The sequence below is a fragment of the Microcaecilia unicolor genome, chromosome 9, assembly GCF_901765095.1.
Source record: "Microcaecilia unicolor chromosome 9, aMicUni1.1, whole genome shotgun sequence".
NCBI lineage: Eukaryota > Metazoa > Chordata > Amphibia > Gymnophiona > Siphonopidae > Microcaecilia > Microcaecilia unicolor.
In genome coordinates, this window is record NC_044039.1 from 214716437 (window position 1) to 214743325 (window position 26889).

Genomic DNA, 26889 nt, shown 5'->3' on the forward strand with positions numbered 1-26889 from the left:
TTGTTTTCCATCCCTTTCCTAATAATACTCAACATTCTGTGCAGAAACTTTCACTTTATTATTTTTCTATGGAAACATTTCCCTACCTGAAATTGTAGGAGTTGTAATTATATGACAGAATGCCTATATGAAAAGTCTGAAAATGCCCCTATTGTGTGCTTCTATAAATTAGACTCATGCAATCAAGGACACTCTCCTCATTTTAACATCCACATAAAAAACTTGATCCAAAGCTGAAATATTGGTTACAGCTTTATTTAACATTCCAGTCACAAAGTGTTGACATACAATATCCCCATCTCCCTCGTCAGCCCCTTAACGCCTTTCTTCCTTTCAGACTTATGGTCTCTTCAACAAATGACTGGCCACATTTGGTCAAAATCTGCAACCATATCTGGTCACCTGACTAGCTGGTGAAGATCTAGCTGTAATGCATTACTGTATCCTGTGCATAGTTTGCTGCTGAATAGCAAAAAAAAAAAACCAGATTGCAGTGATACAAGGCCATGTCACTATACAAACATAAGAATAGGCATACTGGGTCAGACCGATGGTCCATCTAGCCCAATATCCTACTTCTAATAGTGGGCAATCCAGTTTCCAAGTACCCGGAATTGTAGCAAGATTCCATGCTAATGATGCCAGGGCAAGCAGTAGCTTCCCCCTATCTATCTCAATAGCAGACTGTGGACTTTTCCTCCAGAAACTTGTTCAAACCTTTCTGAAACCCAGATGTTAACCGCTGTAACCACCTACCATAAATAGGGCCCTCAGGTCCCCTCCTCACAACAGCCCAGACTGATGCTGCTTACAGGCCTCAACACTTACAAAATGCTCTTCTCTGGCCAGACCTTTCCATTCTTATTTGCCCTGGATGTTACAAGTTCACTAACCCTAGGCATGGCATACATCCCCCCCCCCCCCCCCCATACACACACACATCAAAACAAAACACTTCCCAAGACTATACAAGAATTGTGAGGGAAGACACAACGACCGTCAAGTCTTTCAGCTCCACATCCAAGCCCACCAAAACTCCTGGGACCTCAGCCAGCAAGGCATGTCATTTGGCTCTTCTTCCACCCCCGTTTTAACCTGTACTTCTCCCCCATGCTCAATAAGGTTCACTCATAAGGGGCTCACACAATGTTACAATTGCTCTGAAAAAGGTATAAAGATACGTGTATATAAACTATGAGGAGCAATTCTTTAAATGGTGCCCAGAGGTAGGCACCACTTACGTGCTTCAAAACGTTCCATAAACTGGAAGTTAGCCTATGGTCCTCATTTCTGAAGTAGATGGATTTCTCAAAATGTCCAAAAAAAACCATCCCTCCTGAAAACATCCACATCACGATTTTTGAAAGGCAGAATTTGGACATTATGAACTTCAATTCATCCAAATAGCAAGGGGCCATGTTGGAGGTGTGTTTTGGGAGGACCCAAAATGAGGACATCTTTCCATGATAGTGGAATGGGAAGAAATGTCCAAGGCAAAAAGAAAAGAGGACATTTTGAATGTTTAAATCATTTCTATTAACGTTCTATAAAAATACACATACAAGTATTTAGAATTGCTTCACAAAAGAAACAACTGTATAACAGAAACACACTCATTCCCACCCCATTCCCCAAGCTCGTACGCTGCATCTGGCCTCCAAGAGGAAGGTTTGGCCGATCCTTTCAGATAACTGGCAAATAACTACATTCTCTAGAAGGCAAAGACAGCCAAAGGGGCTCCCAGGTCTTCCAAAACGGGTGCTCAACCGAGTCCTCGGATCCTCTGGCGCTCTATTCTCAGTTGGGTGAGTGGGAATCCGCACCAGTGTTGGAGTGTAGGACCAGAATCTACAAGTCAGTTAAGCTGTATAGTCCTGAGGCCAAACAGATTTGCCAGCTGAAGAAATCGTTTAAAACCCATGGGCACCAGGTCAGTATAAATATAGTGTCCAAAAAGAATGTGGGGTTCACAACTCACAGAACAATTCCAGTAAGACTTGATAACATGTAATATGACTTTCCAGAACCACTGCATCTGTGTGCAATGCAAAACATGTGTCCCAATGGAGCGGGAGACTCTCAGGCAAGCGTTCTGCTGAGTCAAGGTCGTTTTACATGCTCTGTGTGGAGAAATATGCAAACGTAGTACAAATTTATATAGCAGTTCTCTCTGTAACACTGATACATAATGTTTGTGTAGGGTAAATACAAAGGTATGATAAAGCTCTGTCAATAGTGTGAAATGGACCTCATGGGACCACTTCACTGCTAAGGTAGCAAAATCAAGTTCAGGTGTTGTGTCCTTCAAGTAGCGGTGATGATACTTCAATGGCACTGATTGCTGAAACTCCAAAGTGTAAGCTTCTGCAAGGGTGTCCTGAACATCTTCAGTGAGGTCTGACCAGGTGAATGAGGTTAGTAATGCTGAAGCTGCAAGTATACAAAAAAGTGAGAAGGAGGAAGAATCTGAAACTCCCACTGCAGTGCATCAAACAGTTTTAGGCGACCTTCATCGATGATGACCTGACTGAGATAGTGAACACCCTGGGAAACCCAGAACGAAAAAGGGCTGCCACCCCATCTAGGAGGAAAGCTTAAATTATCACATAAAGAGAGATGTGGAGTGACCTTTGCAGAAAAGTGATGCCACTGACAGATCCATCTGCATACCTCTCTAGAAGACTTAAGGAGCGGAGAGGTCTGCAATGAACCAAGGGGCAGAGTACAAGATGTATGCAAACTATGACTGAAATGCACACTGGGAAGCAAACGAGTCTCTACCGATGTGAGAGAGTAATGGTTTGTCCCTCTAAACCAATCATTGATGGGGCGCATTCCACATGCCACCATAAGATAGCGAACGCTTAGTAACCCCATACAGTCATATCCTTTGAGAGTCTGAATAAACTGCAAAGGCAGGTGAGTTTTTTTGTTCATCCACAAATACTATTGTAATAATCGCCCTAGCATTTGTTTCTCCCGACCCCTGAGGAACAAGAGTAACATTTGGAAGTTGCAGAGCTACTTAGGCACTAAGATCATGTTGTAGAGGTGAATACGGCCCCAACTGTTAAGAGGTAAGAGTTCCAGAGATGCAATTTCAGCCTTGTATCTTCCAAGAAAGGTTTAACATACAGCTGATACAAATCATTTAAGTCCCTAGGTAATGTTACCACTAAATACTTCAAAGCTGAATCTTCCCAGACGAGAGGAAATTCCCCAACCCATTGCTGGTGAATGGACAAAGACAATGCTTGAGAAACAGCCAAATCCCTCCGTCGGGGTCAACAAAAGTGACAATGACTCTTGTCAAGATCACCATGATGTCATCTGCATAAGCTAAAGCTCTAACCTGGTGCCCACAAATACCGAGCACTAATATCTGTTTTACCCAGGGCTTTTTTTGAGGGGGTACTCGAGGGTACTGAGTACCAGCACCTTTTCCATTGCCTGCTAAAATTGACACATGGTCCCCAAGTTTTAATGAAAGAGCTCAGGCTCTACACAACAATGTTGCCTTATCATAGATTCTGTTACTGGTTGCAGGGGGCCTGGCTATTGTGGGGTGAGTCCCTCAGTGATCACCCAACCCCTGAAGGGTGGCCTGGCATTTGAGTACCAGCACCTTTTTTGCTAGAAAAAAAGCACTGGTTCTACCCCATTTATCGCCTGAAGTAGGGCTTCCAGGGACATCACAAAAAGCAGAAGGGGCAGGGGGCAGCCTTGCCTCATGCCTAACTCTATGTTAAATGGTGAAATCTGATCCCCATTGCCTGAGGACATTGATAAAGGGTCCAAATTGCCCACAAAAACCACCTCTGTAGCCCAAATCTATCCAAGACCCTAAATAAATGTTGCCAATGGACCTGTTTGAATGCCTTAGCAGCACTGAGGCTCACTACCATGGCCAGAATGGCCCATGCTTTACAAAAGGACCCGCCAGGCATGGAGCACAGATTGATGAGCTTTAAGGAAGTTAACCTGTGCAGGGCTGATAACTGAAGGGAGATAGGCAGCCAGCCAGCCTCGTTGCCAGGATCTGGGCCAGTAGTTTGGCATCGACATTTAAAAGCGATATAGGGCAATATGAATCAGCCTCCTCCTTGGGCTTTCCTGGTTTTGGAATGAGAGTTATCAAGGTTATGTTCTTGTGTAATGGGAAAGTACCTGCGTCCACCACTGAGTGAAAGTAAGACAGTAAGGGGCCCACAATATGAACGTGTCAATCAAGTTTTTAAAAATTCACCCTCCCCCTCCCCCGGAAAAAAAAAAAAAACCATTGTGTCCAGGGCAGAACAGGGCTTGAGGACTTTGATTATCTGTTGCAGCTGTTCCTGCAATGATGAATAATCCTGAAAGATTTGAATAGGAGAGCCATCATATAGCAGATTACCACCCTTCTGCCGGTAGATCTGGAGAATCTCAATTTTGTGAATATAGTTGTGCAGCTTGATGATCACAACACATGGACGTTGTCTCCCTGCCTGCTTGAGACCAAGATAATGTGCTGGTTTGATGCAGATGGGCCCTGCGGTATTAGAGAGCGCAAATTCCTTAGCAAGCCAGATACCTAAAACTGATACGAGGGAGTGGTAAGATATGTTTTCTGGGAAGCCCACTAAATGCAAGTTTCTCCTGCGGGAACAGTTCTCGATGTCAGCAAGTTTGATCTCACACTCTTTCATGCATTGTTCTAGCATGTTCTGTGTTTGTACAGCGCTGCATACACTTTGTAGCGCTCTAGAAATGTTAAATAGTAGTAGTAGTAGTAGCATGTACCTTCCATAGAAAAAAAATATGTACAAACTGGCTCATAATTTTGGATCTTTTCCCCAATTTAGGGTCATTGTTTTTCATCCGTTTCACACATTTGATTTACGAAAAATTATTTAAGGTGCATTACAACTTTGCAATCTTTGCAAATTGATTGGACGCATGTTCACTTGTAGGCTAGTATGCATTTAACTGATTTTGTGTGCTATCAGTTAAATGCATATTAACCTACATTTTATACTAAAATTTTTAAGATCTGCTATCAAAATTGAATGTACACTAACAAATTTAGATGCTTGCCATGTTAGTAGTAGTAGCAGCAATAGTATAAATGGAACAAAAGGGATTGGAAAGTTCGAAATTTGTTCACTTGCTGCCTGCTTTGTAGACTTATATCTTTTCTCCAGCTAGCGTAGGATGCATAGCCAAGGCAACCAGGCAGGGTTTTCTGCTTTTTTTAGTATATCTTTTATCAGAAAGCAATAAAAAGACACTGCTTATTTTAACACAAAAGGCTAATGAAATGTCAAAAGCAGACAAATCTCAGAAACAATTGTCCTATTTATAAAGCCATCCTAAATTATTAGCGTACTGTATCTCAGCCAAAGTGCATTCCTTTTTTACAACATTCTCATAGCTCTGTAGACAGAAAGCTGTTTGAGGTTCTATTTAAGCAGAAAAGTATTAGCAATATCTGTTCTCGCTGGAGCTGAATCCCTAGCAGCCAATTTGCTTGGCACTGCCCTAAGTGATCAGGATGCAAAAGCAATGTGAAATGCCAAGTTGCAAGTGAGGTGCAGTGAATGATAGGAACCTTCCAAGTTATGATGGTCCCGGTGGCATAACTGAAATGCATTTGAGCCCTCCAGGGTATGCAGATCAAGGTGCAAGTTATTAGATATATTACAATCAAGGGGTAGATATTTAAAGGTCCTTTTACAAAGGCACGCTAGCGTTTTTAGTGCACGCTAAAAAGAAGCATGCGCTGAAAGCTAGAGATGCCCATATATTCCTAAAAATGCTCCCACACCTTTGTAAAAGGACCCCCTTAAAGAGGATTAACCAGGCAGAAGAGGCCCTTCACTGGTTAAACCTTGTTGAGTGGGCTGGACGCCGATATTGAGTGACACTTTAACAGACACTAATCTTGAAAATATCTGCTAATCAGCCAGCCCCTAACCCCAAACCTGTCCTGGGGAAACCCCCTAGCCAGTCAGGTTTTCAGAATGTCCACAATGAATATTGTGGAGGAGTAGCCTAGTGGTTAGTGAAATGGACTTTGATCCTGGGGAACTGGGTTCGATTCCCACTGCAGCTCCTTCTGACTCTGGGCAAGTCACTTAACCCTCCATTGCCCATGGTACACAATAAGTACCTGAATATATGTAAACCGCTTTGAATGTAGTTGCAAAAACCTCAGAAAGGCAGTATATCAAGTCCCAGTTCGCTTTCCCTATTTGAGATTCTACATGGAATGTTAATGTTGCTATTCCACTAGCAACATTAGCAACATTCCATGTAGAAGCCTGCCCTTGCAGATCAGCAACGCGGCTGCGCAGGCTTCTGGTTCTGTGAGTCTGACGTCCTGCCGCATTGCTGATCTGCAAGGGCAGGCTTCTACATGGAATGTTGCTAGTGGAGGAGTAGCTTAGTGGTTAGCTCAGTGGACTTTGATCCTGAGGAATTGGATTCGATTCCCACTGCAGCTCCATGTGACTGTGGGCAAGTTACTTAACCCTCCATTGCCCCAGGTACAAAATAAGTACCTGTATATATGTAAACTGCTTTGAATGTAGTTGCAAAATACCACAGAAAGGCGGTATATCAAGTCCCATTTCCCATTCTCTTCCCAATATTCATGAGAGAGATTTCCATTGCATACAAACCTCTCTTATGAATATTCATTGTGGATATCCTGAAAAGCTGACTGGTTGGAGGTTCTCCCAAGACAAGGTTGGGAACCAGTGTCCTCACTGGTTAGAAAAGGGTTGGGCTGGGGGCGGAGTTTGAGCAGAGCCACAACCTAATATGTTAGTGGTGATATTTGGTCTGCTATCCAGCTAAGCACATACCACCCCCCCCCCCCCCCCCCCCCCCCCCCCCCGATATTCAAAACTATTTAACTGGCCAGCAATGGCTCCTGTCTAGTTAAATAGGGATTAAGAGCCTAACCACGGATATTAAGCAGGAGATAACTGGTTATTTCCCACTGAATATCCCCATTAGCAGCTGGGCACTAACTGACTGTATTGCAAAACAGAGCTGACGCATGGATATTCAGCACCTAACCAGCTACACTGAGCGGTCAAAATAGGTCACTTCAAGATCAGACCTATATTTGAACGCTAAAAAGTTAACCGGTTACTGCTGAACATTGGCATAGCCAATTAATTGTTTAGCGGCCAAAATAATCCCGGATATTCAATACCGGTCACCAGATACGGCCTGGCATTGAATATCTGGATATAACACCAGCAGTGGATAGGAAACGCACTACCCACAGCCAACTGAATATCGAGCCCATAATGTTAGAATAGTAAAAAGGTTATGAGTGGCTTAAAAGCCTCTTAAGAACATAAGTGTTGCCATACTGGCATAGATTGAAGGTCCATGAAGCCCAGTATCCTGTTTCCAACAGTGGCCAATGCAGGTTACAAGTACCTGACAAGATCCCAAAACAGTACAATACATTTTATGCTGCTTATCCTAGAAATAAGCAGTGGATTTTTCCAATTTTTTTTAAATTTACTGCTTTGTAGCTTCATTGCGTGCCCGCTAGTCCTAGTATTTTTGGAAAGATAAACAAGCGATTCACATCAACCCTTTCCAGTCCACTCATTATAGACCTGTATCATATCTCCCCTCAGCTGTCTTTTCTCCGAGCTGAATAGTCCTAGCTGCTTTAGCCTTTCCTCATAGGGAAGTCGTCCCAACCCCTTTATCATTTTCTTCGCCATTCTTTGTACCTTTTCTAATTCCACTATATCTTTTTTGAGATGCGGTGACTAGAATTGCACACAGTATTCGAGGAGCGATACAAAGGCATTATAACATTCTCATTTTTGTTTTCCATTCCTTTCCTAATAATACCTAACATTCTATTTGCTTTCTTAGCTGCCACTACACACTGAGCAGAAGGTTTCAACGTATCATCAACGACGACACCTAATGTGGAACCTTGCATTACGTAGCTATAATTTGGGTTCCTCTTTCCCACATTGCATCACTTTGCACTTGCTCACATTAAATGTCATCATGCCCAGCCTTGTAAGGTCCTGTTGCATTTTTTTCACAATCCTCTTGCGATTTAACATCTTTGAATAACTTTGTGTCATCAGCAAATGTAATTGCCTCACTAGTTGCTCCCATCTCTAGATCATTTATAAATATGTTAAAAAGCAGCGGTCCTAGCACAGACCCCTGAGGAACCTGAGCAGGATGGGAAATGGGACTTGATAGACCGCCTTTCTGAGGTTTTTGCAACTACATTCAAAGCGGTTTACATATATTCAGGTACTTATTTTGTACCAGGGGCAATGGAGGGTTAAGTGATTTGCCCAGAGTCACAAGGAATTACAGTTCCTCAGGATCAAAGTGCACTGCACTAACCACTAGGCTACTCCTCCACTAACCGCTAGGCTACCTCCAACTTCCACAAGGAAGTTGGAGGTATGCTTCAGCTGCCATCGTCAGCACTTCCGTGCATGCTCAGTTTATGTTCGACTGAGCATGTACGGGAGTGCCAGCATCAGCGACTGAAACATGCTGCTCATTTGCTTGCAGCTCAGGCAGCATGAAGCTCGTGCCTTGAGCAGCAGACTTCTTCAGCTGGTGGGGTTTGGGCAACCCTGCCAGCAAAAGTAGGACTCAATGCCATCGGGGGTGGGGGATACCTGGGAGGAAATGTGTAGCCTAGAACCACCATGAACCAATAAGGTTTGGCAGCCACTGAGCTAATTATAATGTGCTAGTCGACTAAAACGTCATAACCATTCTCCCCCCATGCCATGTCCCCAGACAAGAAAAGTCTTTAACATGTAATGCAAATGTTGAAAAGACTGCAAAAAAATTTTAATGCAGTTGTATGAAAAACTGACTTCACATATTAACCGTGCTTTAAGTGCCTAACTTACTTTAGAGCAAGGGTTCCTAATTTAGGGATGCCAAATAGGAGGCATAAAATACATAGATACTTGCAGGCAACAGTTATCACTTTAATCTATTTAGATTTTGCTCACACCTTTTTCAGTAGTTGTTCAAGGTGAGTTACACTCAGGCATGCTGGGTATTTCTCTGTCCCTGGAGGGCTCACAATCTAAGTTTATGAAGAAAGACTAAGGAGGCTAGGGCTTTTCAGCTTGGAGAAGAGACGGCTGAGGGGAGACATGATAGAGGTATATAAAATAATGAGTGGAGTGGAACAGGTAGATGTGAAGCGTCTGTTCACGCTTTCCAAAAATACTAGGACTAGGGGGCATGCGATGAAACTACAGTGTAGTAAATTTAAAACAATTCGGAGAAAATGTTTCTTCACCCAACGCATAATTAAACTCTGGGATTCGTTGCTGGAGAACGTGGTGAAGGCGGTTAGCTTGGCAGAGTTTAAAAAGGGGTTAGACGGTTTCCTAAAGGACAAGTCCATAAACCACTACTAAATGGACTTGGGAAAAATCCACAATTCCAGGAATAACATGTATAGAATGTTTGTACATTTGGGAAGCTCGCCAGGTGCCCTTGGCCTGGATTGGCCGCTTTCGGGGACAGGATGCTGGACTCGATGGACTCTTGGTCTTTTCCCAGTGTGGCATTACTTATGTACTTATGTAGGCAATGGAGGGTTAAGTGACTTGCCCAAGATCACAAGAAGCAACAGTGGGATTTGAACCATCCACCTCTGGATGTCAAGACTAGTGTTCTAACCACTAGACTTTATACAGCAGGCTCCTCCAGCTGAATATTGAGCCCTAAAGAAAGAAAGAAAACAGCAAAAAAACTATAACACTTATGGGGTAGGAAACAGCATAAGGAATATGTTGCCAGACACCAACAAAGATTATTAAAGCATAAAGCTTATACGATTTTAAGAGACAGCTACATGTAAGCAGAAGAGTGATATGTATGAGCTGCGGCAAGCCTAGGAGACAGAGTTCAGAACTCAGATCAACCTGCAAAGGATGAGCTATTGGAGCTGAGAAAGGTATTTTGTGTTAAAAAGCTAATTATTAGAGCTAGCTTGTTATTTAATTGAATTGCACACGCAAATTGGGCACACACTCAAATCTGCACATGCAACGTTTGGCAACTTTTATAGAATTCGGGGTTTACGTATGCAAATGATTTAAAAAATTGCTTTCTCAGGGGCCCCATTTACTATGGCGTGTAGGTGCCTATGCGAGTACAACGCGCGTCAAATTAGAGCTACCGCATGCCCCGGGCGGTAAATTCTAATTTTTACACATGTCCAAAACGCGTGGCAGAAAATCATTTCTATTTTGTACCGTGCGGTGCTAACCAGGCGCTAATCAGCAGTGTGCGAACGCTGACGATTACTGTCCGGTTAATGCAGGAGGACCTTACTGCCAATTCAATGGGTAGCATAAGGTCTCAGGCCCCAAACTAGAGGTGGGCCGATTTTTATTTTGCCGCACGTCCATTTTCAGCCAAAAAAAGGCCTTTTTTTGCAGGCGTGCTAAAAAATGGACCTGTGCGCGTCCAATACACACGCCTACACCAGCGCAGGCCATTTTTTCAGTGTGGCTTAGTAAAAGGACCCCTCAAGGTATGGACTTTTTTTCATTTAGGAGGGGATATTGTGACTATTAGATGCAAACGCCATTGAATGTTGCCTTATATGTTTGCATTTGGATTACGGAGTATAAATAAAATGAGAAGCAATGATTAAAACACTTGTGTGGGTTTAGTGCCAGATGCTATATGCCTTTTAACCAAGGGTTACACAGACCGATTTGTTTTCTTTTCCTTTTCAATTTTCCCTTGCACTCACCATGAAAGGACCAACAATTTCGATTCATCTTAAACCTTTGTTTTATAGAACCTTAGGTTCATAATAAGCAAATGCCGTCATTCCATTTCTCTAATAGCGTATTTATCATTTTTTTTAATATGGCTTAATTGCTCTGCTTAGATCCCTCAGACCCTTTTCCCTTCAAAACAAATTCCTAAGTGAAACAGAACTCCAGCTTAAGCCATTCCCAGCAGTTGTCTGCCCTGTTTAACATGATGTTGGAGAATGACTTCCTTGATCAAGTCCAGTGAGTTGTCTGGATTATTTGAAAGGAGAATTGTCTTGAAATTTTGGATTAACCAGCTGTTAGACTTGGCTTCAAGCATTCTGCACCAGGGATAATGTGTGAAAAACCCCAGGTGTGCGAAAGCTGGGGTATTATCTCAGCTAAAAGTCTTAAACAGGGCTTGAAATGAAAAAGGGAACCTTTAATTGGAGCTACATATGTAACACCTCATTGAAGATTATTAGACCTACAGCTGTCAGAACATCTTAGAATACTTTTTCATGGTTCTGTTCCATTTAATTACATTTGTAGGTGAATAGATACAGCATGAAAGATAGATGCATGGTTGCTACTTTTTGTAGGGGTGTACAGTCTACCTAAACTGCAAGGAGAACATGTTTTGGGGAGAAAACCACATCCATTTGTTCTTAGACTTCCAGTTTCCTAGCACAAGTACATAAATATATATAAGTACATAAGTATTGCCACACTGGGACAGACCGAAGGTCCATCAAGCCCAGCATCCTGTTTCCAACAGTGGCCAATCCAGGTCACAAGTACAATAGTAGGTAACATTCCACGTAGAACCCCAAAGAGTAGAAAGATTCCATTCAGAATCCCAAGTACATAAGTATTGCCATACTGGTACAGACCGAAGGTCCATCAAGCCCAGCATCCTGTTTCCAACAGTGGCCAATCCAGGTCACAAGTACAATAGTAGGTAACATTCCACGTAGAACCCCAAAGAGTAGAAAGATTCCATTCAGAATCCCAAGTACATAAGTATTGCCACACTGGGACAGACCGAAGCTCCATCAAGCCCAGCATCCTGTTTCCAACAGTGGCCAATCCAGGTCACACGTACCTGGTAAGATCCCAAAACAGTACATTTTATGCTGCTTATTCTAGAAATACTGCCAACTTATGCAGCTTACTCCACTCAATGTAACTACTACCAACAAAAAATAAGCAGAGTGCTAAGGGAGAATTATATGATGGAGTTTATAGGTAAAGTCTCATAAACATGCAGCAGTTGTCGTTTAGTGTCTCTTATGCTGCTTAGTTGTAATCATAGACTATTACCCACCGTCCTACCATTAAATGAGCTACCTAGCATGCTTATTTTTTACTTTTTTACTTTTTTCTTATATTTTTACAAAGCATGCCATTTAGCTCTTGTATTATAATTATAGCTGATGGCTTAAGGGATCAGTCACTTATCTGTATGCCTATACAGCAGCACACCCTGCTTATTCTAGAAATAAGCAGTGGAGTTTTCCCAAGTCCATTTTAATAATGGTCTATGGGACTTTTCCTTTAGGAAGCCAGCCAAACCTTTTTTTTTTAAAACCCCGCTAAGCTAACTGCTTTTACTATATTCTCTGGTAATGAATTCCAGGGTTTAATTACACATTGAGTGGAGAAATAGTTTGTCTGATTTGTTTTAAATTTACTACTTTGTAACTTCATCACATGCCCCCTAGTGCTAGTATTTTTGGAAAGAGTAAACAAGAGATTCACATCTACCCATTCCACTCCACTCATTATTTTATAGACCTCTATCATGGTGTGATGCTTTTGTGATACATATGTATGTTAAATGACATGGTTTCTCCCCTCTATCCACCCCCCCCCCCCCCAAGCATACAATATCAAATCTGAGATGCTTCATTTTGCTGCAAAACTGGAGGAAAATAGAAGTTAATGTTAATACAGATGTTCTACAGAATTAAGACCAAATTATGCAGTCCCAATATTAAAGTATGTTAAGTTGTTAATAACACAAAATAGGAGATCCTAAGTGCAGCTGTGCTAATTGCCACCAGTTTCTACATGTACAAGTTCATGCATTAATTGCAGAGGAAGCGATAATCCAAGATAATCCAACGGGATGAAATGTCCAAGTCGAAAAAGAAGGACGTTTTTATTTAGACCTGTTTCAGTCACTTTCAGGGTACAAAAAGGAGCTGTGATTGAGCAGCTGACCACTAGGGGGGATTAAGGCATGACATCTACTTAATCCCCCAATGGTTGCTGTCCCCTCCCTCTCCCCTGAAAGTAAAATCAGAAAGGAAAACCAGGCTGTAGTGGTCAAAGCTGCAGGCTATAAACTAGGAGACACAGGTTCAATTCTCAATTCAGGTCTCTTTTTTTTTTTTTCTTTAAATTGTGAGCCCTGTAGAAACAGACAAAAGTCTACTGTACCTAAATATTTATTATTATTATTATTCCATTTGTATCCCGCGCTTTCCCACTCAAAGCAGGTTCAATGCGGCTTACACAGTAAAATGAGTACAAAATATTATTAGAGGGTAAAAATTAAGTATCCTATATAATAAAACTCACCCTCAACATTCTGAGGACACTGACGTCACTGTCAGGTCCTCAGGGCACTTCCTGCCAGTTCGAAGCCTTCGTGGTGGTGAAGCCACCGAAAACACAGTGTTAGGGGCCCCGCCCTCGCGTCAAACGTGATGACATCGAGGGCGGAGCAACGTCAGCAAATTAAAGGTGGCGAGCCGAGGTCAGCAACAATGGCGGAGGAACGCAGACGGGGTGAGTAGGGAGGGAGGTGGGGGGGATGTCTGGAAGGAAACCGTGCTAGCGCCCGTTTCATTGCCGCAAGAAACGGGCATGTTTTACTAGTATTAGAATAAAGGACGAGATGAATAGGTAGAAATAGGCCATGGAGAGGGGAGTGAGGTGGGAGATGTAGTTAGGGTCAGTGTCGTTATCATGGGGTATGTGTAGGTAGATGGTTCATTAGATTAGTCAGGATTCTTTGGATAGGCTTGTTTGAATAAGTGGGTTTTTAGTGCTTTCCGGAAGGGTAGGTAGTCGCAGATTGATCGGATAGATCTGGGGAGAGCATTCCATAGTCGGCTGCCTAGGAATAAGAAGTTAGATCCATAGTAGGTCTTGTATTTATGACACCCACAAGCCTGAAGGCTATTGAGGTGGTGTACAGTCAGATACAGAAGGTATATCCCTGTTCCTGGAAGACTTAAATGGGGCTATGAACCTGGATGCTCCGGTTTACAGTCTGTGGCACTGACCACTAGGCTGCCCCTGTGCTCTACAAGGACATCTGTTTGGCCATTTTTTTTTTTTAAAGTGCTGCCAGGCAGATGTCCTTGTCCATATAGGCACCAAATGCACCCTGTGCAACATGCCCCCAACTGACTTGGTGTGTGCCTGTCCCACCCACTTTGATGACATCAGTGCAAGGGAAGCCAATGACAGCTTCCCTTGCGTGGCTGCACTGGCCACACAGAGGGGCCCCTTTTACAAAGTGGCGGTAAGCCCAACGTGGACTTACTAAAAGGGAAGGTATGGAAAACCCAACGTGGACTTACTAAAAGGGAAGTACCACCGGGCTATCACAGCAGCCTAGTGGTAGTTCCCTCCCCCACAGGGTTACCATATTTTGTCCTCCAAAAAGGAGGACACATGCCCCGCCCCCTTTCACACCCCACCCTTTCACACCCTCGCTCCACCCCCTGTCACATTTTCCCCTCCCCCATCACTCCCCCTCCCCTTACCTTACTACTGCCCTGGTGGTCTAGGGACCTCTTTGGGGCATGAAAGAGCCCCCTCTTTCCTGCCCAGAGCGCTGCCCTGCATGCATCCTTCCTGTTCATGATCTCGGCGCCAATTCAAAATGGCCGCCGAGAGTTGAAGTCTCGCGAGGTCACTTCAACTCTCGGCGGCCATTTTGAATCGGCGCCGAGACCAGCAACAGGAAGGATGCATGCAGGGCAGCGCGCTGGGCAGGAAAGAGGGGGGCTCTTTCCTGCTCTGAAGGCGGAAGAGGTAACTAGACCACCAGGGCAGTAGTAAGTAAGGGGAGGGGAGACTAGCAATCTGCCCATTTGTCCAGAAATCCAGACAAACGGGCAGATTGGCAAAACCCGCCCGGTTGCCCGGACATGTCCTCAAAAGAGGACATGTCCGGGTAAATCTGGACATATGGTAACCCTACTCCCCAAACATGTGCCATTTGCCGCACTGCAAAAGTATTTCAATTTTTATAGCACCAGTATGTACCCGGCGGTAACACCGGGTTAGCGTGGGAGCCCTTACCACCAGCTCCTCAATGGGTGGCAGTAAGTGTACCTCCCCAAAATGGCCGCACGGCAAGTGCTTCACTTGCCGCATGGCCATTTCTTGAAAAAAAAAAAAAGAAAAACCTGCCTTTTACCCGCTACGGTAAAAGGGGGCCTCGGCATGCGTCAAAAACACTCGCTGATGACAGCGCAGGCTCCCTTTTGCCGCAGCTTTGTGAAAGGACCCCATAGCTTGCTACTGTGTCCTTTTCTGGTGGGGGTGGGGTCGTTATGAGCGGGATTTCCCAATTCCGATTTGGGCATTCTTTCAAAATTGCTCTCAAGTGCCTTCTGGAAGAGCTGTAAAGTCCATTTAATCCTTAAAAAGGCTTGATTAACACTGGAGTATGCCCTTTTCTGTGTTTATAGGGAGCAGAAAGGTTTAGTGAATCATGCTTTTGATCAGCTATTATCCCAAGCCTCCAAGAGCATTTGCTTATTCAGTTTCAGATGGAACGTGGGTGAAAACTTATAAACAGCGTAGCCAAGCCAGGAATTCACACCCTATTCCAGCACCCATCTGACCGTTTAGCAAAAATGGTGATTTTATGAGGCAAGTCATTTTAATAACGAGATGAGTTTTAGGTAGAAGGTTGGATTCAGTTCAACTTCCTGGTGCCCCGCAAGTCATTCTCACTCTTAATGAGTTCATTATCTGTAAATAACAGCTTGCAGGTAAGAAAGTGCCATACCAGCCAAAAGTGTGTTAATAAAACGTTGAATCCTAGAGATTATTGTACTGTGCACATAACATCTTTCTGACATTGTATGCGTGCATTTGTGACAATTTAATGAAAAAAAAAATTCAGTGTGAAATTACTTTATGATAACACTACAAGACACCCAAGTGTGCTCCGTTCTCTTTTTTCTGTTAATTTTTGCAGTAGATATCTGAAGAACTGACGCCAACCACTGTCTTCCAATAAGCTAGCATTTATTACTTTATTTTCCTCTTCCCCCTAAAACTGTCCAAGTCGTCTTCCTTTGACATTTATTTGAAGCCAGGCTTCACTGGATTCTCTGGTTAAATTATTTCTTAAGACTAGAGCCCGAGAGAGATCACAGTTAGAAATAAGGTTTGAAGCTATCCATCAGTTCTGAAATTCCTTGTTGTTTTCGGTTCTTGTTTTTTTTGTGCCTTCGTGAAAGTGATTATAAGTGTAGGGTGAGGACCTTATCCCTTCTGCATGAAGAAAGAAACAGTTGAACCTTTCAGATCTCATGGTGCAGGCCACCCCTTGGATGGATGATTTGACAGCAGACTTCTAGTACAAAACAAATCTCCCCAAACTATGCATCAAACCCCATGCATTTATTTATTGGGGCTGCATTTCGATTAAAATTTTTAATCACGATTAATTGCATGATTAAAGTTTGTTTATTTATCTATTTATTTCACGCTCCAGCTCCTTGTGACTCTGGGCAAGACACTTAACCCTCCATTGCCCCAGGTGCAAAATAAGTACCTGTATATAACATGTAAACTGCTTTGATTGTAACCACAGAAAGGAGGTATATCAAATCCCATCCCCCTTCTCTTCCCTAAAAAACTGATAGTCTCCTGCCCCCCAGATCCAACATATTCCCCCTTTATCTTCCTTCTCACCTTTTACTCTCCCACCAGGTCTCTTCCCCTCCCCTCCCCTCCCCTCCCCTCCACTCCACTCTCATGAGTAACAATACAAACTTGGTGATAAGTAACACACAGTACTTTTTGTGGCTGCTGGAACTTACTGCTTTGGTAATAGCTTCCACTGGTGACCCTTCCAGTTCTGCTTTAAGGTCTGCAGCTCACTCAATTCCATCCACTCAGGGTTCAGCATCTGCCCCCTCTCAATTCCCCTCTCCCCCCAGTCTTCCTTCAAGGTGGTGTTCTGTTGATCCCTGGTAGTGGCTGTCTGTGCCTATGGCCTGAAGCTTTCCCTCTGACCAATCAAGCCCATGCAAAAACAGGAAATGATATCAAGGGAGGCAGAACGGGCCAGAGGGAAAGCTTTGAACCTAACCACAGGTAACATATGTGCACCACTGCTGCTGCTGGGGTCTAACAGAGGATCATTTTTAAGGTAGGCTGAAATGCAGGGGGGTGACGCTGAATCCTGGTTGGAGGGAAAGATGCAGACTCATGCTGAGGTCGGGAGTGGAAAAGAGCAGAAGAGACATTTAGAAAAGACAGGAGAAGCTGCAGTGCGATTAAATCATTTAATCCCGATCAGTTTTTTTTAAATCACAGGTAATGCTTGATTCATTAATCGCAGTTAACTGCGATTAACTTGCATCCTTGTTCTTTATCCCCATGAAAAATACATTCAAATACCATCCAAAAAAGGGGGGAGGAGGATGCTTTGGAGATCCTGGATATAAGGCTCTAGACAATTCGTGATGTATACTTTTAGGAGTTGTAGGAACAAGAACAAAAACTGCTTCCTTATTTTTATTTGTTATATTGGCTGATGCTTATATCGTATTTAAAGCTATCTAAGGTATTTTGTGTATTTTATTTTTACCCCAAAGTAGGTGTTACTGTCCAGGTCAGTGCCCAGTGCTACTGTCCAGTGTTGCTGAACCAGTATGACCTCACATTCAATTAAACCTCCTCCTCCCCCAGTAGAAACCTTTACCACTAGACTCTCCATTCTTAGGCAAGCCTTCTTTATTGTAATTATCCCAATACATCACAAAAATCCAGTCTACAATTCAGCGGCCTGTAAGAACTGTGCCTATTGCAACATGGAGTTCGCACCCAGCCACCTCAGGGGCAAGGAGAGGGCCAGATCTCAGCACTGCCGAGAGGCAAAGCTGTAAACTCAAACTGGGATAAACAAAGGGAAAATACCTTTTACAGCAACCTAAGGGATTAGCCTCTACAGTGGCGTTCCTAGGGGGGCTGACACCCGTGGCGGATCGCCGATGCGCCCCGCCCCCCGGGTGCTGCGCCCCCCCGGAACAGCGTGACGCCCCCCCCCCGGCGAAAGAACCCCCCTCCCCCTGGTGCACGCTGCTGGGGGGGGGGGTGCCGTGCGTCTGCCGGCTCTTCGTTTTCATGCTCCCTCTGCCCCGGAACAGGGATCCTGAAAACGAAGAGCCGACAGGCGCGCGGCACCCCCCCCCCAGCGGCGTGCACCCGGGGCGGACCGCCCCCACCCCCCCCACCCCCCCCCCCTTGGTACGCCACTGAGCCTCTAAGAGACTTGGGAAGGGACTTGCTCTAAGGAAAGAGCCTAAAGGAGAGAGAGCTAGGAAAAGCTTGCAGAAAAGACCTTCGGGGAAGTGAGTACCCCAGGGAAGAAAGTACCTTGAGGAGAGAAATAGAGAGGTAAAAAACCTTGATGGAACCACAGCGGAACCAAGAAAGGTCATGGTATGCAAGGCACAGACTGAGCCAGTGTTGCCAGACGGCAGAAATGTTTCCAGCACAAAAGTCGCACAAAGTAACCAAAATAACCCAATATTAATAAGGTCAATATATATATGAATAAGGTTGATATGAATACTGATATTTATCATAAGCATAAGCAACATAATCGTAATCTGCTTAATAATCAGCATCAGTAGCATAATTCATGATTCAGCAGCATAATCAGCATGTCATAAATAAGTAAATACACAGAAACTCTGAATGTTGAGCACCTGATTCTCATAATAAGATCTTTGTTTTAGTGGCCCTTTACCAGGAGAAAAACATCTCTGCACAAATATAACACATACCAGTGTATCCCTATAACCAGACCCCTCCAAACGACACACTGATTACCATCTATAACAAATCACCACTGTACCTATGAAAAGTTATTCCGTTATTATACTTCCTCTGTGTACATTCGTATGCCGCGCAAGCTGGTATGTTTGAAAATATAAGTGATATTAAATTAAAATGCTACCAACAAAAAAGAATGACAACGTGGATGCGGCAGCTCATCATAGGTTTGTTTGCTTTGTGTTCAGTGTACGCAGAATGACGGCTGAGCGAGAAGGTGAAACAGAGACTAGCCAAATTGTAATGAAAACAGGAAACGGGACCGGATGAGGTTCTGGGTGGGCGGGTGCCTGCCCCAAACTTCCTGGTGATCTAGTGGGGTAAAAAAAGATCCCTATTCTTTCCTGCCGACCGCGCTGCCCACTGAGCTGCTGCTCACTCCCGCCTCCCGCTTTGCCTTTAAAATGGCTGCCGAGAGAGACTTCAAACGGAAGTCTCAGTTGGCACTTGGCAGCCATTTTAAAGAGAAAGCGGGAGGCGGGAGTGAGCAGATCAGTGGCAGCGCAGTGGGCGGGAAAGAGTGGGGAATCTTTCCTGCCTGCCCTACTAGACCACCAGGAAGGTATTTTCATCATGGAGGGGAGGGGGAAACGGTGACCGACTGCGACACCGGGATTCCCCATGATGTTGTGTTGTCCTCATCGGGCTGCTAACAGGGACAGCAGACAGTGACACAGAGGCAGGAGAGCACAGGGAAGAAGAAGGATTTTTTTTCTCTGTTTTTGTATGTGGACCCAGCTGAACCCCCTGGAACCAAACTGTAGGGCCTGGAGCAGGCTGGGCAACAGTGACTGAACTGCAGCAGAACCAGAAGCAGAGAAGTGCATGGATGGCAGTGGAAGAATATTTCCCTTTTTTCTTTTTTGTATATAGACCTCTAAGAACCCACCAGAGATTGGGCAAAACCATAACAAGAGGGCAAAGAATATGGACGTGCATCGCTTTACTGGAGCTCATGCCTCCTCGCTGCCACATGGAAATCAAGAGAAACCACTCAGGGGGAGATTTTTGTCTTTCGCAATACCAGCTTTTCTACCAGGTCTGACAACTGTGCTATGACTGAAGACATTTGTTTCCTGTTTACACGCCTCTCTCTGTTCTCTGCTGTCTGTCTTCTGCCACATCCAGTGTCTTTCTTCTTCTAGTATTCCCTAATACTTCTATCCCTCTGCCGTCCTCTCCAATGCACTCTCTGTCTGTCTGTCTGTCTCTCTCTCTCTGCTGCCTGCTCTCTCCCACATATACATTCTCTCAGCTGTCAACTTTTCCCATCCACAGATGTTCTCACTGCCTCACTCTCTCATGGATACCCTTTGTCTGTTGTGTAAACCTTCCCTCTAAATTTCCCGTCTGTTGCCAGCCCTCCTTTATGTGTAATAGGCCTACTCTTTGCTGTTAGTCTGTCTCACTAATTGTTCTATACATCATCATCTGTCTTTCCTTCCAGTCTTTATTTCATCTTAAGTTTTTCATTCTTACTATTTATTTATTTATTTATTTATTTATTTTATTGCATTTGTATCCCACATTTCCCCACCTATTTGCGGGCTCACTGTGGCTTACAATATATTGTGAATTATGGACATACAATATGTACAGTTCGGTTATGGGTTAACATTGTGAGGAGTTATGTGAAAACAGAATCGAGCCAAGCCATCGTTTGGCGTAGAAACATTGGAATGGTACAATGGGGGAAAAATAGGGCGATAGAATAATGGCAAGGAGCCTTAGGTATAACTATTTTATATATGGGAGTGTTAATAGTGGTGTGAGTACGGGTAGGAGGGTACAAGAAAGTGTATTGATGCAATTCTGTTGGTGTGTATAGGCTTCATGTGTTTTGATCCTTGCCGTAAATTTTCTCAAAGAGATAGGTCTTCAGTCGTTTGCGGAAGTCGGTTAATTCGTAGATCGTTTTCAGGTTGCGTGGTATTGTATTCCAGAATTGCGTGCTCTTATAGGAGAAAGTTGATGCATGCAGTGCTTTGTATTTTACGCCTTTGCAGTTAGGGAAGTGGAGATTCAGGAAAGTTCGGGATGATCTTTTTGCGTTTCTGGGTGGCAGGTCTATTAAATCAGACATGTATGCAGGGGCTACACCATGAATGATTTTGTGGACTAAGGTGCAAACTTTAAAGGTGATGCGTTCCTTGAGTGGGAGCCTATACTTCTAGGTTGTTTTTTTCTGGTTTCAATCTTCTGTTTCTGCAAGGTGGTCCACCCCCAATTACTCCCACCTCTCAGTCTTCTTGATTCCACTCTCACTACCCCTCCTTTCTTCTATTTGGTTCCACTGTTACGGTCTCTTTTCCTCTATCCCAGATCACTTGTTTCCCTCCTTCTTGTAACACTCTATCACTCCCCCACCTTCTAGCTCTTCAACTGCCCTTAAATCAGATCTCACCAACTTGACATGTCTTTCTGTCCGTACTTTCAGACAGCAACACCCCCTCATACAGTTCTGTGCACCTTAACTGTCCCTCACAGGAGAGTCTCTTAATTTCAACGTAGCACATCCTGCTTACCAGACTCAATGTCGGTTCCATTAGGGGAACCTGAATATGAAAATAGGGCACTGGTTCCCAGTCCAGTCCTGGGGGTGACCCACAGTCAGTTGGGTTTTGAGGATATCCAGAGCAATTAAACCACCGAGGACAATCTATCTCATAACTATACACTGAGGATATCCCGAAAACCTAAATGGCTGGGGCTCTCCAGGACAGGTTTGGGACCCACTGCAGTAGACTGAAATCAGGACTAGATCAGCCTGTACCTCAGTGGCGTAGCCACAGGTGGGCCTGGGTGGGCTGGGGCCCACCCACTTAGAGCTCAGGCCCACCCAACTGTAGCACACGTTTAGCGGTAGCTGGTGGGGATCTCAAGCTCCGCCAGCTGAAGACTTCCCCCTGATGTTAACGAAAATGCTACTCTCCATGATAACCGGCACCTGTGCATGCTCAGTTTTGAACGCATGCCTGCTGCAGACTGCCAAGGTGGAAAGAAGCATTTTCCTGCCAGCTGAGATATATTTTTGGTGGTGGTTGGGGGGGGGGGGGGGGTAAGAGAACACTTGGTGCCCACCCACTTCTTGCCTAGACCCACCCAAAATCTGTTGTCTGGCTACGCCCCTGCTGTACCTAAAGAATGGTGCCAACCTGTATCCACTACAGAGCTATCAAGTTACCTAGTACTTAGATTGTAAGCTCTTTTGAGCAGGGACTGTCTCTTTGTGTCAGGTGTTCAGCGCTGCGTGCATCTGGTAGCGCTATACAAATGCTAATGCTAATAATAATAGTGTTCAAGAAGCAGATTTTGTGGCCAGTTCCTATTTGTAACTTACATCCTAGTTCATGGTGGTCTAGGTTTTCTCTTATTCTACCTGTTCCAGTTAGCTCTGTATTAGGATGTGATTATCAGAAATCTGGGACTGGCCTAAGACCTTATAAGAACATAAGATGAGTCATGAAGGTCAAACCAAGGAGCGCAGAGCCCAACTGTCTCTTAAGTGGTCAGTCCAGGTCACTGGGGTATAGGCTGCAGATCCCAAAGAGTGGAATCGTTCCTTATTGCTCACACCCAGGGATCAGCGAAGGTTTTCCAAAATCGACATGGCTGAAAACAACAAAAAAAATACAGCAGAAGGTACCCCCTTGAGAAAATCAAACAAGAAACAGAATACAAAAAAGGGAGGGGGGGGGGAATGACTATAGAAGTTCCAGCACAGGGATATTTATTAAAAGCTCATCAACCAAAGAGAAATGATGTGAAAAGCCTCGACGCAGTCCTGCGTTTTGGCAAAATGTGCCTGCCTTATGAGTCTATATACTTCAATCTGAGTTGATATTAATCCAACGTTTTGTCCAAAAGGGCCAACAAATCGCCATCAATTAATGAACATCAACTTGAGTGACCTGGAACGTCAATAAAGTAACAATTTGGATAAAGCAACAACCACATTGTAAACCACAGTATGCTGTTTGTGTTTAGGATTACCATATGTCCGGATTTACCTGGACATGTCCTCTTTTTGAGGACATGTCCGGGCGTCCGGACGGGTTTTGCCAATCCGCCCATTTGTCCGGATTTCTGAACAAATGGGCGGGCGGTGGGCCTATCCTACCGCCCCTTCCCTTACTTACTATCTACTGCCCTACTGCCTGGAGCGCTGCCCTTGCCCTGCATCCTGTTGCTGTGATGGTCTCGGGATTCAAAATGGCCGCCGAGAGTTGAAGCGGCCTCGCAAGACTTCCTCAGCGGCCATTTTGAATCCTGAGACCATCACAGCAACAGGATGCAGGGCAAAGACAGAGCTCCGGGCAGGAAAGAGGGGGCTCTTTCCTGCCCCGAAGAGGTCACTAGACCACCAGGGCAGTTGGTAGTAAGTAAGGGGAGGGGAGGTGACGGGGGGGGCAGGGGAGGGGAATATGTGACAGGGGGCGGGGTGAGGATGCAAAAGGGGCGGGGCATGGGCAGGGAGGTGATGGGGCGGGGCATGTGTCCTCTTTTTGAGAGGACAAAATATGGTAACCCTATTTGTGTTTCATCCAAATTGTTAGTTTGTTGGCATTCCAGATCACTCAGGGACGCTTTTGCAAAGCCGCAGTAGGCTTTATGCGCATGTAGTATGCATCAAAATGAGACTAGTGCCAGGCTAGCACGCACCCTGGTGGTAATTTTGGATTTGGCGCATACCCATAACGCCGTGACAAATTATTTTTTTATTTCCTATAGTGCGTGGCATTTCTAGCGTTAACCGGCATTTGGCACGCACTGACCGGTCACCGTGTGTGTAGCAGGTGAGCTATTACCGCTAGATCAATGGGTGGCGTTAAGGGCCCAGGTCTTAACTAGGCACACGCTGGTTTCAATTTTACCGCAGGCCCTTTTCCAGGCCCATTGAAAAAAAGCTCTTTTTCCCAGACACAGTAAAAACTGGCCTGGCGTGCACCAAATACACACGCCCACACTACCGCAGGCCAGTTTTTTGCCGTGACTTAGTAAAAGGACCCCTCAATTTGATATTCAACAATTGGTGATTTTTTTTTGGTGTCTTTTGGACAACTTATTTTAAGTGTGTCACCTATTAGTTTTGGGGTGTTTCATCTAGTTTTAGTACTACGAGAATGGTAGCTACGAGAATGGTATGGGATTTGCGTTCCAAGACGTATGACCAAAGACTTGCTGACCTGAACATGTATACCCTGGAGGAAAGGAGGAACAGGGGTGATATGATACAGACGTTCAAATACTTGAAAGGTATTAATCCGCAAAAAAATCTTTTCCGGAGATGGGAAGGCGGTAGAACGAGAGGACATGAAATGAGATTGAAGGGGGGCAGACTCAAAAAAGATGTCAGGAAGTATTTTTTCACGGAGAGGGTGGTGGATGCTTGGAATGCCCTCCCGCGGGAGGTGGTGGAGATGAAAACGGTAACGGAATTCAAACATGCATGGGATATGCATAAAGGAATCCTGTACAGCAGGAATGGATCCTCAGAAGCTTAGCTGAAATTGGGTGGCGGAGCAGGTGGGGGGAAGAGGGGTTGGTGGTTGGGAAGCTAGGATAGGGGAGGGCAGACTCATACGGTCTGTACCAGAGCCGGTGATGTGAGACGGGACTGGTGGTTGGGAGGCAGGAATTACTGCTGGGCAGACTTATACGGTCTGTGCCCTGAAAAAGACAGGTACAAATTCAAGATATGAGTTTATCTTGGGCAGACTAGATGGACCATGCAGGTCTTTTTCTGCCGTCATCTACTATGTTACTATTTGAAATGATAAACAATCCTTCTCTATTGACCAATTCCAACCCGCTCTCAGTTTTGTAGACCCAGAGGAGTAGCCTAGTTGTTGGAACGGTGGGCTGTCAACCAGGGAAACCATGGTTCAGGTACTGTAGCTGATTTTTATGATAGATTACAGATTACTGGAAATAGGTTTGACATTTAATATTTCATTTCCTTTAGAATTCTTGGATGAACACCATCTGGTCCTGCTGATTTATGATGATCTAGTGTTTCAGTTTGCTTTCTTATATGTTCCAGTTTCACAGAGATTTGGTCGAGGCCCTCTAAATCATTGCCATCAAAGAATGTTTCTGGTTTGAGTATCTCCCTGACATCATCTTCAGTAAAAGCTGAAACAAAGAGCTTTTCTCCTTTGGCCTTGTCACCTTTAAGTTCACGTTTTACCTCTTGATCATGTTCTGTTCTAAGCAACTCCCTCATAGTTTTTTTCCTTTGAATGTGATTGAAAAGTTTTTATAATTTGTTTTTGCCTCTATGGCGAGTTTTGTTTTTCCTAACTTCTATTTTTTTTTTACCTGCTTTACTGCTGCTTTACATCTGAATTGTCAGCGCTTAGCAGTGCTGTACCAAGGGGTGGGAGGTGGGGGAGGTCCGCCCCGGGTGCACGCCGCTGGGGGGGTGCCGCGGCGTACGCCTGCTCTGAGTTCGCTGACTTTGCGTGTTCGCTGCAGCTCCCTCTGCCTTGGAACAGGTTACTTCCTGTTCCGGGTCAGAGGGAGCTGCAGCGAACGCGTGAAGTCAGGGAACTCTGAGCAGGCGCGCGCTGCGGCACCCCCCCAGCGGCGTGCACCCGAGGGGGGGTTCCGCGCTGCAGCGGGGGGGGTGTGCTGCACCCGGGGGGGTCTGCGCTGTATCGGGGGGGAGTGCTGCACCCGGGGGGGCGGGGCGCTGCCCCAGGTGTCCGCCCCCCTAGGAACGCCACTGGTGCTTAGACTTTTTCCTATTTTCTTCATTTGGAACCACTGTCCTTGTCTTGAAATTCATCCCTTTGGCTTTAATGTCTTACGTCACTAGAGTGAAATGCGTTTGGTATGGGCTTCAAGATGGTGGTTTTAAACAAAGCCCATGCCTCATGAGAACTTCACTTTTGCAACTATTTCTTTTAGGTTTGTTAATAAATAATTTCATCATTTTATCATAGTCCTTTTTTTAAGTTAAATAATACTGCAGTAGTTTCCTTCAATACCTTCCTTCTACTGTTTCTTCTGGATCTGAGTAATTTGGCAATTCTGTCACTTGATTACAGAACCAGAGAGGTTGGTGCATGCCTGGAATGCTCTTCTCAGTGGCGCAGCCACAGGTGGGCCTGGGTGGGCCGGGGCCCACCCAATTAAGGCTCAGGCCTACCAAACAGTAGTACACGTTTAGCGGTAGCTGGTGGGGATCACAAGCTCCACCAGGTGAAGACTTCCCCCTGATGGTAATGAAAACGCTATTCACTACGATACTAGAACCCGCGCATACTCAGTTTTCAGCGCATGCCTGCTGCAGACTACTAAGGTGGAAAGAAGCGTTTTCCCACCAGCAGAGATTTTTTGGGCAGTGGGTGAAGGGGAGAACACTTGATGCCCACCCACTTCTTGCCTAGGCCCACCCAAAATCTGTCATCTGGCTACGCCCCTGGCTCTTCTGCAGGAAAAGATGGGGTGCAAATTAGTGACATAATTCTAAAAGGTTCCTTGTATGGCATGAAGAGGTAACAAAAATATGGACCATTCAGGGGCGTAGCCAGACACCCAGTTTTGGGTGGGCAGAAGAACCTCCCTGTCCCACAAGTGATTTGGTCTCTCCCTCTCTCGCCTGCATGCCATAGGGTCTCTCAAACATCCCCCCTCCCCCGCATACCATTTAAATAGCAGATTTTCACCGGCAGCGAGCAGCAACTAATACAGACTGCTCATGTTGGCCCCACAGCCTTCTCACTGATGCAACTTCCTGTTTCCGCATACAGGGCCGTGCCTAGGGTCTCTGGCGCCCCCCTGCAGTTGGCCCCGCCCCCGAAAACGATCGCTACACTACCCGCCCTCTTCTCCCCAGATCCTTTTTTTTTGTTTAAATTTACCTCTGTCCGGCGGCAGCGTAGCGTTAGTGAGAAGGAGGCAGCGCTCCCCCGCCCCGACGTGTCAGTCTTCCCTTCGCTCAGTGTCCTGCCTTCTTCTGATGTCATTTCTGATGTCAGAAGAAGGCAGAACTGAG

At 44.9% G+C, this 26889-nt stretch overlaps 1 long non-coding RNA gene across 1 annotated transcript; it reads right to left on the reverse strand.

Annotated features, from left to right (window-relative positions):
• Positions 1-652: 652 nt before the first annotated feature.
• On the reverse strand, positions 653-26570 carry LOC115477636. The gene is made up of 3 exons (XR_003943355.1): positions 26561-26570; positions 21402-21407; positions 653-752 (listed from the first exon to the last, which is right to left on the reverse strand). It is a non-coding gene; the product is annotated as an uncharacterized LOC115477636 (long non-coding RNA).
• Between the last annotated feature and the right edge of the window lie 319 nt (positions 26571-26889).